Source organism: Amia ocellicauda, chromosome 4 (genome assembly GCF_036373705.1).
Source record: "Amia ocellicauda isolate fAmiCal2 chromosome 4, fAmiCal2.hap1, whole genome shotgun sequence".
NCBI lineage: Eukaryota > Metazoa > Chordata > Actinopteri > Amiiformes > Amiidae > Amia > Amia ocellicauda.
Genome location: NC_089853.1, coordinates 54,697,794 through 54,711,130, shown reverse-complemented (window position 1 = coordinate 54,711,130; position 13,337 = coordinate 54,697,794). Strand labels below are relative to the sequence as shown.

Genomic DNA, 13,337 nt, shown 5'->3' with positions numbered 1-13,337 from the left:
TGGTACCTGCTTCCCAGTGTTTTCCACCTAGTGTAGCTTTCCTTGATTGACAAACAGATATCCCCTATGGAGAACAGCTGAGGTTTAATGTGCACTTTCAAGCATGGTAAACCACAACGTCTTTCAGATGCGTTGAACATGTACAGGTACCCCACAGTACAGAGAACCTCCTAGGAGTTATGAGATTGAGAAACTACATTTTTGGAGGAGGAACATTTCACAGGTGATGAAGAACACATGCTATGAGTAATACATATGGTTATGTTTGGGCTTCCTGATTTGCCGATGTTGTTTTAAGCCTTGCTGTTAAACAAGATGGAAAGGAGCAATCCGTCCATTCCAATTACACACACACACACACACACACATCTGAATAGTCCACCTTTTCCTCCTCTTCCTTTTCTTATTTTTTCATTCACCACATCACTTGTGCTGTGCTGTCTACATGGCCTGCCACCTTTGCCTGCTATCAAGCTCTACCCCTCATGGGTTCGAGGAGAACTGAACACATTAGAAAGGTTTGAGATCCAATCTGACCAATCTGGCCCATTCCGGAGCTATTAGCTGGTTGACCCAGACACCCTATCATGATTCTTCTTATAGGATCCTGGGGAATCACTTTCCACATCACAGTCATTCTGTTTGGCCCAAGCACCCAAAACTTGCTGTCATTGTTTGGATTCCCTTTGTAATTGATTTACTGTTCCCAGCCCCCCCAAAAATCATAGAGAATAAATTGAATCTCTTGGTGTATGACATAATCCTTCAGTCCAGGGCTTATTTTGGTGTTTTAGGTCCTTACCTTAAAGAATTACGTAACTGAACTGATTTGTTACTTAATTGGTCTAATTATATTTCTTCTGATGTGCAATCTTTCTGAAGCTGACTATAGTCCAATTTTTGTTTTAGTTTAGTTTTATAAGACCTACAGGATTTTGTTTCCATAGACCTTCAGTGCACACCTAGTATAAACATTGTTGAAGATAACAAGGGCCTCCGTAAGTCAAAGTGAGCCAGGCCTGATTGCAAATAGTCTGGCTTAGTCAAAATCCTCCTGCAGTTTCTGAGAGCATTAAACAAGTATGGTCAGAAAGGAGTTCTATACCTTAAGTCAGGTGAGAATTGAAACTCAATAAGCTCAAAATGCTTCCCATTAGGGTGCCCAGTTATGTATTCCTTAAAGTCAGTTTTCAAGGTGATTCTCTTCTTTTGGATGAAACGAAGCTGAGAACACTGCAATTAAAAACGGCCCTGGGAATTCTATTCAGAGTAACATTTCATTATTGTTCATGGGAAAAAGGAATGATTTTTTTCTTTCTATGATTTGCTTGTCAAAAACGTTTACGTTTGAAGTGTAAAGTACTAAAATCTGAATCCAGCAGGGTTAAGATGTAACAAATAAAAGAAATGGTATCTGAAAGGGCATTGAAACAGTAATAATATAAGTCTGTTTTATCTCTTCTGGATATATATATTTTATTTTGTCTACCAAATCCTTAAACTCTTTACAAAGCACAGCTTGAATGTAACTAAAATATAAATCAAGCAGTTAAAAGGAACGCATTGTCAGCACTCACAACTCTCCTGCTATGAAGAGGTGTTTCAGACCATAAAAGGTCTTGTGCTTGGGTGTTTTTAAAATGCAAAAGACATGTTTATAACTACAACAGTTGCTTCTCATGAAGACGTTCAGTTGTGATAAATAATGCGCTCAGTAAAAGTAAATCTGCATTTGTATTTTCCACGCAAATAAACAGTCGATTTCCTCCAGGGGGTAAGTCCCTTAATTTTTTCCCAATCATTTCCTCATTTGAGTAAAAAACAACAACAACAAACAAAACAAAAAGCAGAAAGAAAATCATCCAATAAATAATGATATAACCTCGGGATTAAAGCTAGATCATTTATAAGATGTGCATCCCTGACATCTCCTCGCCTTAATAATAAGGCAAATTAATGATTCCCAGACAATTTTACTGGGATTCTGTCCAAGATCTTTTTGAGTTAGAGAAGAGTAACGCATTCAGGCATTTTTCAAGCTTTAAACAACTCGAGCTCTTTGTAAAGACAAAGCTGGCAGTGCAGTATTTACTCTTCACTGCTGTGCTGATTTCATTATTTATGCACTGATGTATTTTCAAGGGACAGAGTAATTACTGCTTAATTACTTAGATATACATCACATCTTGTAATGTATACATTAACGTTTATATACAATGTACTTGAAACGATATTAAATCAAACTTTATTTCCCCCCTTTTTTGTTTACTGTTGCTTTATGTTATTATGGGGAAGTGCTGTTAAAAGACCATACATGATTTCTTCACTGGGGTTTTCCCCCCCCAGCTTTTGACGGGACACTATACGTGTCTCACTTCACTGGTTACATGACTTAATTGTAGACACAAATTACACACAGGAAGTGCCAATCATGCCATTTTAAGTATGTTGCACTTCTGAGTATATGCATGTAGTGCTCTGTGGTTTGAATGCCTTGGAAACATACAGTACAACATATATGGAGTTCAACAGCTGCTCTTTGGTTTGACATAAATGGACACCATTGAGTGCAAATAAATATTTAATAAAATATCAAACACAGTGAATGAGAATAATGACCATGGCCGTCAAGTTCATGCCAAATATCTTCCCAGTCCTTACTCTCCTCGTTGACAAACTGTGAACAAACTGCCCGCTCCATAGTCAATTAATTACAGTGGCAATATGAGCGCAGGGTGCCCACAGGGAAATTAGATTGGTAGTGCTTTTACAAACAATTAACTTGTAATCTAGAGAAATGCAATTATAACATTTTTTTTTGGCCTGTATGTTGTTTGTTTGTTGGTGTTTTCTTCACGTGAGCAGGATAAATTACAGTGTAGCTCAGAATCACCGTCCTGCACCCTAGGGATGGTATGAAAACTTTTCTGTTTACTGCTGGTCTCCCACCATTTGACAGCTGTCTCCCCCATTCCCCTTTCCCCCTGCATCATGGCCAAGTGCAAGCAAGACTGCCAGAGCAATGCAGTGCAACTTGTTCAGAGTCAAATGGTCTTGACAGTAAAACACAGGGGAAGGGCTTAGACTAAACTTATAAAAAATAAAAAAAAGTCGGCTGCACATGGCATGTTTACAAGATGGGCCTGCTCTTTTTCCTCAACTACTCAACCCACTGCTTATGTGATTTTTAGAACCCCACACTTTAATTTGTACCCATCTTGCCTGCTTAAATGACAGGGGAAAACAGTTTAAAACCATATAGCTTTGTATAGTAGCTTTCAAATCTGTGTGTGTGCGACTCTCGGGGTTACAGGGCATCCACTCAGGGCTGTGCTGCTCACATCATTGCCTTCTGTGCCTTTGCTGTCATTCAGTTAACCTCAGAGATGCGTCCAGCAGGCAGTTGAACACAGAGTCCTTGGAGGCGGCGGGAGCTTGGCCTTCCCTGGCCCCCGTCTGGAGGGGTGCTTTGTAGATTGTTTGTGGTCATCACAACAGGACTCCACTCGGGCCTCCATCGGTGACCACACCACCCTCACTGACCGATTATCAGCCACGCGCCACCTCCCATTCCTTCATGTCTCACTCCCAAGACCATCACCCCATCACCGAGAGAGAGAGAGCGCTCATGTAGATTGCTCATGTAGATTGCTGTTAGAGGAGATTAGTGTGGTACTTTTTATATAACTTTAGAGCTACACCGATGGTAGATGAATCCTGATTGAAGAGATTGTCTGCTCACCCATGGTGGTACAAGCAAACCAAGTAGAGAAACTAATACACCCATTGTTGTTAGTGATAAAACATGTCTTTCAATAATCAACTCCGAGAGCAGGGGGACTTTATTATGCTGCCCTATTTGATAAGATACAGCTGGTTTCCTTTTTTATAATACACTGCGTCTGCTTAACAGATTTTAAGTTCATCCCAGCCCCGTGACTATCTTCAGTGTTATTGTACTTTTTGCCCATGCTCTCGTAAAATAAGGATCCATGAATGAACTGGAAATGAGACTGCTGTGTGACTCATTCCAAATGAAGTCTTGTGTGACTGGCAGGAAACTTTCTGATTACGGACTCAAATTGTTGGATCATTTCACTGATTAAAGGCTTTCGTGGGGCCAGGTACGAACTCATGTTGATGGGGTCTCTCTCTCCCTCTGCCTCTCTCTCTCTCTCTCTCTCCCTCCTCAACTGTTTTGCATTGTAACAGAGTTCATAGCTGTGATTTAAAACTTTTGTAGTCGATGGTGTCTATCAATGGTGTCGATATTTCACATTCAAATAGTTTCTTTTTTATTTTGTTGTTGTCGTCGTCATCTTCAAAAAATGAAAACTAAAATCAGACTGCTAGCAAGTTCCCATTGCTAATGAAACACTGGGGAACAGCGAGCGCAAATGCTTGTTTGTTGCAACAGCATCCCTGGTTGTGGAGATAGACAGATATGTTTAACCGCTCAACTAATTTTGCTTGTTTATCTCTGTATTATATTTCTCCGCTGTTGTTCCGTGACCCAGTGTTCTTTTCCCAAATCTGCAACTCTCTGTGTTTCTTGTTTTTGCTGTTGTGAACACAAAGGACCTTATCTTTCTACCACATTGCCCCTTCCTATGATAGCTTCTAATGGCGTTGTCTGTGATCAGGTGGGATTGAAGCCATCTTGTGCTGTCACCCCAGCGTGACTGAACGAGCTCGGGACAAGCTTTCAGTACCGGCGGCACTGTATAGACAGCAGCTCCTGCCAAAGACGAAAGAGCGCTGGAGTGATGTTTGACATTGTCTAGACAGGAAAGTGTCAGCATTTGTATTTGAAATATGTAGAGAACCAAACAGTATGTTTTCAATGCATTATTATTAGTCATAGTAGTACATTAACATTTACTTTTTGTATTTTGAAAACAGATGCATTTTTCTAAACGGAAATAAATAGGTACTCACTATTATTTTACTCTTGAAATGACTAAATGATGGCAGCAGCAGAAATCACAGAAGTTACTTCCAGTATCGTGGTGGAGAAAGAGAAAGTTCATTGAATGTGAACGAGATTCTTTGGAGAGGGGTTTTAATATCAATAATCAAATTAATAATTAATAGCTTTGTGCAGAGGGGTGAAAAATGTGGGTTTCTGCTGCAGTTTCGTGCTTATTGTAAACAGACGCCTTATAAGGCCCAGACGGACGACAGTGTGTGAGAGGAACGTACGTCCAATCACTTCAAGAGCTGACACTAGTTAAAAACATTGTAGAGCGTTATGTTAAGATTTAAGATTGTTCTGTTAACATCATACGTTCCTGACGGCTTTTCACGTTTTCTTTTTGTTTGTTTGTTTCGATTTTTAGTGTTGGTGTACAGCGTCAGTCAGAGGTGAAGTACATTGTCAGAATATATATATATATATATATATATATATATATATATATATATATATAAATAATGAATGTATGCGTTGCCTTGGCTACTAGTAAACAATAGAATCAGGGGTTCAGATCCCAGATGTTCTCATTCTGTTTCCACCAGCTGTGCGAAGCTCCAACACACAGACACATTAACAGAGATCTGGGGAGAGAGAAAAACACACTGGTGGCACACAACAACCACAGGCGATTGTCCTCCTCTCAGTTCAGCTGGAAACAGTGTTGTTTGCTTCACAGTTATTTAACAGTTAGACAGTGATCCAAAGAGGCAGGCTACAGCCCACTGGAACCTTTAACCAAATTTGTGAATATGCTCATCCTCTCATTTACTTAGTGTTCCTTAAACTACTCATCTAAGGCAACACTTGTTGAAAGTAATTGTATGATATCAGACCTGCAACACATTTTTCTTTCTTTTTCTTTCATTCGTTCTCTCTGTATTTTTTTTTTCCACAGAAAAAAGAGTAGTTTTTCTCGACAAACCTCCTGTGGTGAGAAGTGCAGACAGTCTGTGAATAATACAGGATTCATACGGAGGGAGTGTCCCGGAAAAAAAGGAAAAAAACATAGAGAGAGACACTCTCCTGTTGATCTCATATTATATTGGGTTGTAATTGCATTGGCTGCTAAACACCAAGTAATGTGCTTGTGAGAGCCACATTAAAACCCAGCCGAGCTAAAGCAGAGCCGTGCATAAAGTTACAAGAGCCCTCTAAAGGAAGAAGTAAGTGCCCTCCATAAAAATATGACAGAACAGCACAGTATAATATGATACTTATGGTCGTGTTTACAGAATTCTATACTGTATCTTGTTTAGGCCCTTTTATGCCCGGCAATCATTCTAATTATAATGGTCCTCCTGTACAGCAAATCAGATTATTTTCATTTCTGGTTTACTACCGCGACTGTACGCAAGTATGTAGCATGTTACATTAACGTGTCTGTAATACCGTTTCCCTCTGCCTTATCTGTCGAGTTCCAGACAGCTTGATGGAAGAGATGCTGCCCTATCTCGGCATTATTTGAAACTTTTTTGCAGATTTATTGACACAGGGGCTCAACGAAATGAGATAAGGGCTAGTCCTGTTTGTTTAGGGAATTTGTGTTCGATGCGAGCTCTCAGTCACAGATTGGCATGGTCTCTATGCAGAAGAAAGGGGGGTTGGCTGGCTGTACGAGGTCTCGTAGTGAAAGTTGACTGGGATTGGAAACATTAACACGCCATTAAGTAGTATCTTGCGTGTAGCATGCTGAATAAATGTTTATTTAATACAAATTGATTCACTGTGTATTTGCGTCTGTCTGAGTTCAAGTTAAACCACAAATTAATTAAAACTTTGCCTCAAGGTTTTCTTTCTATCTTTTTTTTTTGCTCCTTTTTTTTGAGGGGGTCCTTTGTTTGAAACATTTTAACTGCATTTTGTTCCACTCCAGTGTACATCAATAATGACCCTTTAGTGCAGGCAGTTGTACCACAGCGAACATCCTCTTTAAGTCGAATCAAAGTGTCATTATGCTGGGAAGAGAGACTGTGGGTCTTATTTATTATTTGATAAACCCTCATGTAACCCTCGATGATGTACAATAGATGGCTTGTGCAGCTCTGCAGTGTGCCATTTCAAATTAGTCACTAAGGGCAGCTGTATCTTTGCAAAATGCATTAGTACGCCACTCAGAACTCATATTGCCCAGGGTTAAACACAAATTATATCATTTCTGTCATCCAATCAAATCAGCGTGACCCCGTGACCCCAGAAATGAGTCAAATGTGTAATGAAATATGACATCTCACAAAGCCCCTGATTTTAATCTAAGCTGACATCTGATCAAATGAAGGCGACCTTTTGACCTTGGAGATGAGTGAAGTGTGTACAGTGGCTAGGAGAAAGAGAGAGGGGAGAGAGAGAGAGAGAGAGATCACAATGGGCCATTGTTCAGGGGGGCTATTGTTGTTTTATGTGCTGCAAGAAAGGCTCTTGTTGCAAGTACAAAGTTGTGTTGTCTTTTTCATTTCCAGAGAAAGGGAATGGATAAAGTTTTGACTGGTGGTGTGAGATGCTATTTGAATTCCATCTAATATTTATTCTCAGAGCGAACTGAGACAAACCCAAAATGGAACACTAACTTGTTGCCACCTTACTTATTTTGTGTTGAATTATTTTCCATCACAAGTTTACTTTAAGAATACCTAACAAGTGTACATGTGTAATACATACAAAAATTGCTTTGAAGCAAAATCGGCCTGGGAAGACAGCAGGAGCGAATGACAAAGCCGGCCAATCAAATCCGTTTGTTGTGCGTTTTCGTTTTCGTCACAGAGAGACATAGATATGTATATGGTTTAGATTCCCGAAAATGCAAATTGGATCAAACTGAGGGGGCAGATAAATAGTGCATAATGTATGAGGGTGAGAGGTGTAGAGTGGCAGTAATTTGATATGTCTGTCAGTAATATTCCAGAGAGCCCTTGCTTGGTCTGATTTCAGCCATGGCAAGGCAACCCACAAAACTTTCAGATAGATGCCAGAACCCCCAAGAGGGAGGTTGAAGGGAATTAAAGGACTGTTCTGGCTGTGGTGCACGAGAGGGAAGGTGTGCTGAAGGTGAACAAATGGAAATTATACAGTCCAAAAGGGGGAAAGGTGATGTATTTCCCTTCCTTTACCTTTACCGTATTCTTTTATATATTCAAAATTCACAATAAATTGGCACCTCTACCCTCAGACTATTGCAGACTATTCGGTATTGTTTTGTTGTAATTGCCAACAGCATTGAGTTTAATACTACTACTATCTTCATCATAATTAGCAACTTGTTTCCCTTGTTTGTTTGTTTCCCAGATTCCCTTTCTTGTTTCATGGGAAACAAACAGTATTGTGCAGAATTTCAGCCCATGGGTGAAAACAATTGCAGACGGACTGTGGGCCATTAGCCAGTCTAAATTACTTTATCTATTCAAAGTGCAGAGGAACGTGATGCATTATTGTGCTGGTCCTGGTAGACTAAGTGATGTTCTACATCAAAGTGTATCCCATGTATACACTTGTATTTAGCAATTTATTATCTTAATGATGAATTCCCTTGCTAGTAACAACAAAGAATTAATAAATCCTTCTATGGTAGTTGTCAGGAAGCAACATTCTTACCTCCTTTGTTTTTTTTTTTCTCTTTTACTTTATATGGATTTTAAGAACAATGGATAGCATGTAACAGTGTGTCTTTCTTCCCTGCCACTTTGAAATGCATCATGGGTAGCATGGTGTTATGATACTTATCAACTGCAGTCAGAAATCAGGGACCCTATTTTTGAATTTGTTATTTCCAAAAGCAAAACATTTCAATGCAATCAGTTTACAGTATGCACACAAACGATTCTTGTTACCACACCCTGTTATCAAGTGCTAGGTAAATGTTTCTCGTAAGATCTCATTATGAGATCATTGCATCTCCTAAATATTAACGACCCTCCTCCAGTCAGACAGAAGGAAATAGAGATTAAGACTGGTGGGTCAATACCCCCCCCTCCTCCAAAGTCAACAGTGGACCTCCAGTGTTCAGAGTCTGGTCTTCAGGATAATTTATGAGAGGTTATGTTCTTCACAAAGAATGTCAGACAAATGAAAACGGATGAAGCACCCAAAGCCCCTGCAAGATAAATATACCCCCCCACCCACCCTTCCCCCTAGAAACATGGAGTGTGGAAATTACAGATAACTAACTTTGACTTTGTTTCCAGGCTTGGTGTAACCATAAATCATAATCTGTCAAGGCTCGTCGAGACAGATAAGTGCACATTAGTTACGAAAAAAATTAATCACCGTTTGCTATGCCTTTTTTTGTATTGTTATTTCATTCTTCCTGTTTCTCCTCTTCATCAATTCTGAATTGTAGAACATAAAAACATAAATTAATAGAGCAAAGATTTTGTATTGCAAAATATTGTGTTATTTCCCCCCAAGTATTTGGCGTTTAGTGAAGCCAAGGTTTTTTTTCGTTTAGACTGTTTTCTGTTGACGCAATTTCTCATTTACATAGGTGTCTTGTTGGCTTGACATCATTATGAAGACAGATCGGTAGACAGATTCGTAATTGTGCCACTGTCTGTTTCCCGTCTCTACACCCTAAGTGTGGCAGAGACATTTAATTCTGCAGTAATCCACAGGTAAATGGTTGACAGATGACGCGCAGTTTGTAATAGGGACCAGATAAGGAAAGTGATTGGAGTGACCTGTATGTATAGAAGAATTCAGATTTTCATTGGGATATATGTTATGAATTTTTCAGGAAAGGTCCACAGTGTGGTGATCATTCACTGCATATGAAACAAAGCACCTACCAGATGGTTACTTTAGGTAGACATCACATTAACAAATAAATATGAAAAAACCCTCTGTCCATCATTGGGTTTTAATGACAGTACAAATCCACGGCTGACTTATCAAGATTTTAAATCATGAGTGGTATGTAACCACGCAGATGAATCCAAAATATTCTGCATCATTTACCTCTTGCTCCTATATGTTTTCTTGTAGTCGGGATTAAAGGATTTTAGCGGTAACAGTTCAATTTTAAAACAAATAAATAAATAAATAAATATTCATTTTCAAATCCATTATTGTATTTTTCATGATTGTATTTTCCGGCATGAAATCAAATAGGGCATTGCTCACTGAAATACAATAGAAACCGAGACATCTGGTCTAATAACTTCACTCAGGGAAGTTTAATCTCTTTTTATGTAACCATGCTGGAAATTCTCAGATGAATCCTGCCTGTGTTGCCATGGTTTGAGCACATTACACAATTACCATGGCTTTCAAAAGTGGTATTTAAAAAGGAAACATTGGACATATTTATCACTTGTTTACAATTTTTTACTAAATTGAACAGTCTAGGTCTTGTCTGGACTGTAATTTGGGTGATTTTATTCATGGGGAAAAGAGAATACCAAATAAGAAAGGAAGTGTAGTACCTGGTAGTTTTATTTATTATTATTTAATTTGAGCTTTATTGTATTGTATCTTATCATGATGAAGATCTCCAGTAGATCAAAACGTTGTTTGTGCAAAAAACCTGTGAAGCATGGACTGAATAAATACTTTGTATTTTTTGGCGCTGTAATACATGTGCGGGTATTGCTTTCTTTTTATTTTATATGACCTTTTTCGATACCCAACACCTTATAAGATATTTAGATGTGCGTGTAATTAATCTTTTTTCTACATCTTAACATGATACAAATATGTCTTTTTGTAATGCCTTGAACATTTTACTCCTCTCTGTGACAACTTTCAAAACTGATGTTACAAGACAAGGGGAGTCTGGAAGTTCATACTTTGTGAAGATGATTAAGACAAAGAAGACACAGAAGAAAGACGCTAAGGAGAACAATTCAACTAGGGTCAAAAAGGACATCTTCAATTCAGCGACACACAGCACCAAAGATGAATCTCAGAACCTCCTCCACCACAGCGTCACGGTCACATTTCCACTCCGTCTTGCATAATCTCTCCTCGATCTCTTCTCTGGATCCAGCCTGTACCTTGAGTGAGGTGACCCGAGCCGAGGAGAGAGTGAGAAAGGTAGAGAGCAGGGATGACGCCAGGTTTGAGGGTCTTTGAAAAACTCAGTCAAATCAATTTGAATCTGACATTTACAGAAATGCCAGCGAATGGCTTGCAATGGAAACAGTTTTTCCACTCACACTGCAGACACTCTTGCAGTTCCATGTGTGTTGAATGGGATAGGGCTAAACCATAGTTGAGACTCTTTGTTTTAATCCACCCTTGGCTTAGAATTACAATACCTATAGCCCATCCCTCATTGTGTGGACAAGCCTGGCTCCAAGTTGAATACATTACACTTCCACTTAAATGGCAGTGAGTTGTCACTTTTTTATAGGTGTCATGTTCCATGCCTATTTTGATAACAGTATTAACAAGTATTTTGTGAAAGACCTCACCAATTTCATTCTTAAAAGAAAGGCTCCACAGAATTCCTGCTTTAATATATAGTAACCAAGATGCATACAATCAATTTTGAGACACAATGGATTGCACAACCAGTGTTATGCAAAGGGTGTGTACCTGTGTCTGTAGTCTGTAGTCTGATGCTGGGGTAGATATTCTTTGTTAAAATGTTATCCAGTGGCTTTAAAGAAACCGTTTTTTTTTTAAAGGAAATAGCTACGGGGAAATATAAAAAAGCCTTAATTGTCCCAGGGTCAGATTCAGGTTAATCTTTTCTATGTTCTGCAGTGCATACATTCTCTGGTACAGAAATCCATGGTTGTAGAACTTAGAATCTCAGAAGCATTAAGAGTTTCGTGCTGAAAGCGGCAGCCTGTCTTTTTCAAGTCCAACAGACAAGACGCAAGACGACTCCTTTATGTATTTTCCAAATGCATTTCGAAACCATTCATTTTCACTGTTAATTCATACTGTGTCTGAGTGCCGTTTTCAATTGATCCACGGGCTACTGAAATCTGAGCAACAGCTACTATCTGCGATGGTATCTAAGAACTATCTTTCAAATACACTTAGGTTAATCGGAGGTTTCTTAAAAAACAGACCTCCTCTGCACAGCATGCTTGTTTAAATTCAGTCGGGCTTGGAATCACATTGGATTAGATTGAATATGTGAGGAATTTATTATTATTATTATTATTATTATTATTATTATTATTATTATTATTATTATTATCATTATTATAAAAAATCTCCCACGTGTTTATTTTCCAGATGATTGGTTAGTCATGGCTTCCACTGGGTTGCTCAGATTCCCAGGTTCACTCTTTCAAAATAGTAGAATGAATTGCCTGTTAGCATTAAACCCACACAGTGCCTCCTTCTGTTTACATATCACCTTTAAGCTACATTTAATCCATCAGTACATTTAATCTTTCATGCTCAAGAAGTCATTTTGAGTTTCCTTCAAGTTCCACCAAATATTCCCTTTTTTAGAAGGGAAGGTGGTTGGCAATATACAGGGAAGAGAAAAAACTTAGTTTATGCAGAAAAGCTTAATTAGAAGTAATAAAATGTGTGTTTAATGTAGGAAAAGCCAGGGTGAACTAAGAGCAAGGCCAGATTTATATTTTTATGTTTCACGCTCGTTGTCTATTTATATTTTTATGTTTCACGCTCGTTGTCTTTGTCATAAGATGATTGATTAAAAAATAGACTGATACTTTAGGTTTTACTTTCAACAATGAGTAGCTGAAGATCAACAGCTCTGCCATTTCATTTCGATTTTTTTTTCTTTTTCAGTGTGTATGGGTGTGTGTGTACATGCAATTGCACACTGCAAAGAAGCATATGAATTATTTATTTATTTAGAAAATATTCAACTCGAAAAAACGTCCTTGAAATTTGCATCTTATCTTCAAGGGCATCCTGTGAGGCAGCACTGCAAATCTAACATTTGACAAATCTGTGCACGCTTCATAATGTAGCCTTTAATGTGCAATTAAAAAGTAGAGTAAGCAATCTGTTTTATTTCCTTCCTCTTATTCCATGTATACACAGCACCATGACTTGTGTAAAGTGCATTATGGCAGCTGAGAATTTGCAATGTTAAATAAGAGATTTGCTGCAGAATCACTTTATGCTGTTAGTTTGCTGTGACAGAATACACCAAAAGCAATAACAACACTGATTAAAATAGGGTCTAATAGACACTTTCAACAAAAATATACCTATATCTGTGCATTTATTTGCACAACTGCAATCATGACAACACAACCTTGTTTGGGGAAAGACTACATTTATCCTAACATGAATAATATTGCAATCGATGCACAGTAATATAAGCTTAAAATTGAGCCCAAGCCTATTCATAGTTGAAGACCTGATATTCACATCTTGTAGCTACCTTAAAGAATGAATGTTGAAAATGACATAACCCTAAAAGGGACATATCCTT

General features: G+C 38.5%; 1 protein-coding gene across 6 annotated transcripts in view; it reads left to right on the top strand.

Annotated features, from left to right (window-relative positions):
- The window catches only part of tox2 (TOX high mobility group box family member 2), a 127,649-nt gene that overhangs the window by 67,690 nt on the left and 46,622 nt on the right, over positions 1 to 13,337 (top strand). The gene's annotated exons all lie outside the window — the stretch shown is intronic.